Consider the following 4,889-nt stretch of genomic DNA (forward strand, 5'->3'; position numbering starts at 1 on the left):
GATAGATAAATAAATAAACAAAATCTTTAAAAAACAGGAGTGAGACAAAGCGAGGCTCAGCTTCTGAGATGAGTGTTAGCTGGAAGTAAAATAGATATTTTAACATACTTAGACAATTGAGTTGCCACTGCCTATTGAACACAGGGACCTTTCTATACCAGAGAAAAGCCAGTCTATTTGACTTTCAAATGTATATTTGTAAATGCTAATTCTTTCATTCTTTCAAAACCCTGTATGGCTTTCATATACCTTAAGGAATGGCTCTAGTTTTAGGAACTTGGAATCTCAGAGTGGTTTATTTACTGGCTATTCCTGAAAGTTTCTTTGATACTTAGAATTGTCGGGCTGGTTTATATCATTATTCCTCAGAATTTAGGGCTGCTTTATTACTGAATCCAGAAAAACTGCATTTTAGAAACAGCACTTGGTTCTAAGCCTTTTTCCAAATCCAATTCAAATCCATTTTTTATGGTCTATTTCAGAGGTTAAAAATCTTCCTCCCTCCCTTCCTCCCTCCCTCTCTCTTCTTCCTTCCTTCCTTCTGTAAATTTTATTTTTTTAAAGATTTTATTTATTAATTTGACAGAGATAGAGACAGCCAGCGAGAGAGGGAACACAAGCAGGGGGAGTGGGAGAGGAAGAAGCAGGCTCATAGCAGAGGAGCCTGATGTGGGGCTCGATCCCATAACGCCGGGATCACGCCCTGAGCCGAAGGCAGACGCTTAACCGCTGTGCCACCCAGGCGCCCCTCTTTCGTAAATTTTAACTGAAATTCCAGTCAGTTAACATACCACGTTGTGTTAGTTTCGGGTGTACGATACAGTGATTCAACGCCTCCATATATCACCAGGTGCCCATCACAAGTGCCCTCCGTAATCCCCATCACCTGTTTCATCCATCCCCCCCCCCCAAATCAGATTGTTTGCGTAATATTTCTCTTGAAAAACGTTTTAAAATGCTGGTTGAGAGGCAGCAATGCTGTCATAAAAAGCTCTTAAAGAACGGGTAGTCAATTATTCCCTGCTTTTCCACTGCTCCTAGCAAATCTTTAGAGGCTGCCCATTACCATCCCGAGGAGTCACCTGACCGCAGGACAGCGATAATGATGGACTGAGTCCTATTCTTCATCGGACCTCTTTACTACCCCTTCCTTCTTGCATTCCATGAGCATAACTGTAATAGTCACCAACAGGTGTAGCAGCTAAGATCCATTTAAAAATATCTAATTTTAGAAGGCAATTTCTGGGAATACTGCTTGAGACATGGATTTTCTTTACATCTGGATTTTAGTTAGAAAATAATCCTATCTTCTTAAGAAAGGTTGCAAACGCAAATTACAAGGACAGATAATTGCACTTTATCAGAAGACAGGGCAGGTGGGGAGGAGGAGCTGAGACCTACCGCGAAGCTCAATTGTTATTTCACTTCGCTGAGGATGAAGGTTAAGGAGAGAACAAGGTAATTTATAGAGAAGGCAATTTCCAAGCTAGCAATGGCGAGCACCAGAGGTCCCAGATGAAGAGGCAGGTGTTCTAGCAGTTGGGCTGAGCCCAGTAATGGGCCATGTGGGCAGGCAGTGGCATCTAGAAGGCCTATCAAGGGGGATCCTTAGCTACTAGGTTAGTGGACTAGTGTTCAGGGATACGGCTTTTGGCCCTGAGCCTGGAAAGATCTAAACAGGGTTTTAGTTCCTCCATAGTTAATTGGGGGCACTATCAGCTTACTGGTGTGGGTACCTAAAATGGAGAAGACAAATCTCATCCTACAAACTGAGGAACATGGGAAAACTGGTCTTTGGAACTTGACGGCAAGGACCCCATTCAGAATAGAGGAATACACACAGGGTTGCATTGCACCAGAACAACTCGGGAGCTGGATGGTAAGCACTAGGATCCCATGTCGTGGGTCATCAAACTGGAAGAATGATTCTGGTGGAGAGTTCATGGGTCAAGATGTGAGCAAAGGCAAAGTCAGGTAAAATAAGGTAGGGGTAGAGTACTGAGAAGAGTCAAAGGTATGCCGTGACTCTAGGTCTTTTTTTCACAACAGATAATGGTCATACATACCTGAACCTAAAGACAAGAGCTAAGTAATTCTATTGGTTGTTTAAATCTGGCAAAAGAATAATTAAATAATTTGAACTCTAAGAAATGCAGCTCACTAATCTTTGACATGGATTGTAAACAGAGAGGGGAGTTGCTATAAACATAGCAAGCTTATTCTTTTTGTGCGTATTTTTAGTTAAGTAAACTGATGGCCTCTGGTTATGTTCTTACATTTTGTTTTAGAATCGTCTCAGGTGCTGGGGTTGGTGTTTAGAGGTATGCATTCCAAATATAGGGTATTGCAAGAGTTGGGCTTTTAGACTTGGAAAGACCTGGGAAGACAGCCGAAAGAAGGTGAAAGAACTGGGGAGTATGAAGAGTATTTTGAATTTTATTTGCCAGATAAAAATTCTTTGATATAAATTCTTTTGATTTGTCAACACTGAGAGTTTGCTTTAGTTTGATGGTACAAATAATTCCAAGGTTGCTCTTGGCAATGTGGAGCATGGATCCTAAGGATGCCTATATATTTTTGTCATACAGAAATCAAACTTTTTAAGACCAGAAGGGACCTTTAAGGTCATCAAAATTAACTTTCGGCAATTTTACAGTTGAGGTGAACAGGGCCTGGAAATGTTATGTGACTTGCTTAATGTCAGGGCATGAATGGCTGGGCGAGGATTAGAAGCTATGAAATAGATTTCTAGCCCATTACTATTACCATGCCTATCCCACCTTGGATTACTGATTACAGTTAGTAATCAGTTAGTAACTGGATTACAACTGGATTACAATCCAGTTAGTAACTGGATTACAACTAATTGTTGTTTTAAAACAACAACTTCAATCCGAATTTGTTCTAATTTTCAAATCAGTTTATTCTTTCTTTTTTTTTAAAAAAGATTTTATTTATTTATTTGAGAGAGAGAGTGTGTGAGAGAGAGCAGGAGAGCAGGGTGAGGAGCAGAGGGAGAAGCAGACTCCTGGCTGAGCAGGGAGTCCAACACAGGCGCTCAATCCCAGGACCCTGGGATCATGACTTGAGCTGAAGGGAGATCCTTAACTGACTGAGCCACCCAGGGGCCCTGACAGTTTATTATTTCTTATGAGAATTTATAATGGGCATTTCAATGATGCCAGGGCTAGTTTTGCCATGCCCTCTGTAAAAGCTCAAAATATATCCACAAAGTTCCTACTTTAATCTTTGGCAGTGATGAGTGCTGTGCATATCATTTAAAAAATGTATTTGTTGGGGCGCCTGGGTGGCACAGCGGTTAAGCGTCTGCCTTTGGCTCAGGGCGTGATCCCGGCGTTATGGGATCGAGCCCCATGTCAGGCTCCTCCGCTATGAGCCTGCTTCTTCCTCTCCCACTCCCCCTGCTGTGTTCCCTCTCTTGCTGGCTGTCTCTATCTCTGTCAAATAAATAAATAAAATCTTTAAAAAAAAATGTATTTGTTGAGTTGTGTCGAAATGGTACTTAAAAAAAAACAAAGACAAAAACAAACAAAAAACCCCTTCCATTGTCATGGTGGAAAAAGGACACCATGGCTTTTGATCTTTCAAGGAAAGCATTTGAGTAATCAATTTGAAAACTCTTATTAAATATTTTTTCCTTTGTCCAAGAGACAGAAAAGGAAAGGGAATTCTGGTCCTTTTTTTCATTTGGTCAAATGCTAGTGCTAATTTCTCAGCGATTTCTGCTATGTATGTGAACTATGGCCATATACGAAAATGGGTCTGTTTTAGGTCATGGCTGTGGGCAGAGATTAATTGGTGAAAAATGGGCCTGCTTGTGGGATTTACCACACAGTAAGGTTTCTCATCTCCCTGGAAAAATGTGGAATTAGCTCTTTGAGAAATGCAGGCCTGTCATGAGGTTGAAGGGAGAGTTTCGGTGGAGGGAAACACAGCTCACTCTCTAAGGCAGTTATGATTGGTTAGATTCCAGAGCAGTCCCTCTGGTACAGCGAAGTTCTTCTCACTTTCAAGTCAGTGTTTCCATGTTGCTAGTTTCACCAGTAATTCGCAGATAGCATCTTTTTTGGCTCCTTTCGTGGCCAACCGATCCAAACTGGGCACTGGTCTTGGAGAGGACTCCTAATCCCCCCATTCCCCTTCTCTAGAACACGCTGTTACAGTGAAAAAGACTTCAACGTGGAACAACTTTGTGACAACGGATTTTCTATGCTTCTTTAGGGAGACACAGACGTGAACCAGTGGGCATGTACGGCAAGGGTGTGAAGTGGAGGATGGGACCTTAGTTCTTTGCCTGTGAAGACCGTTCTTGAGGAGGACAAGCTCAGTAACATGTACTCGGATGCTCCCGGAAAGCACTCCACGTGCACGCTCCTTCCTAAGTGCCGCCGCACATCTCCCGGGACTGCTGTGTGGCCCGAGTCCACGTTGCTGTTGAGGGCAGACCCAGCCACAGAGGTTAGGGAATCCTTTGCCATGCCCATGGCGGTGGCTGGTCCTTCCCGGTCACGGTTCGGACGGTACAACGGCCCACCCTGAACCGGGATGAGTTAGAGGCGGGTCCCGCTTCCCCCCTCAACTCGGTTTCCCAACTAGCCACTCCCCTTGGAGGCCAAAAACGCCCTCTCTCCCCCAAACCCCAGTGGTAACCTGTCGGAGCCTGGCTGTGTGTCTGTGCCGTACCCCCAAAGGGAACCTGCGCGCCTGGGGCCCCAGATTGGCGGGCTTGCCCCCTCCACCCGGAGAGGACCCCGCCCGCCTCGGGCGGCTCCGGCCGGTCTCCGGGCGGCCCCGGCCGCGCCCTCCCGGGGCCCCTCAGCCGGCGGGGTCCGCTGCTAGCGTCCCGGACGGCGGCAGCAGGACCGGGC

This window comes from Ailuropoda melanoleuca, chromosome 16 (assembly GCF_002007445.2).
Source record: "Ailuropoda melanoleuca isolate Jingjing chromosome 16, ASM200744v2, whole genome shotgun sequence".
In the NCBI taxonomy this organism is placed as follows: Eukaryota; Metazoa; Chordata; class Mammalia; order Carnivora; family Ursidae; genus Ailuropoda; species Ailuropoda melanoleuca.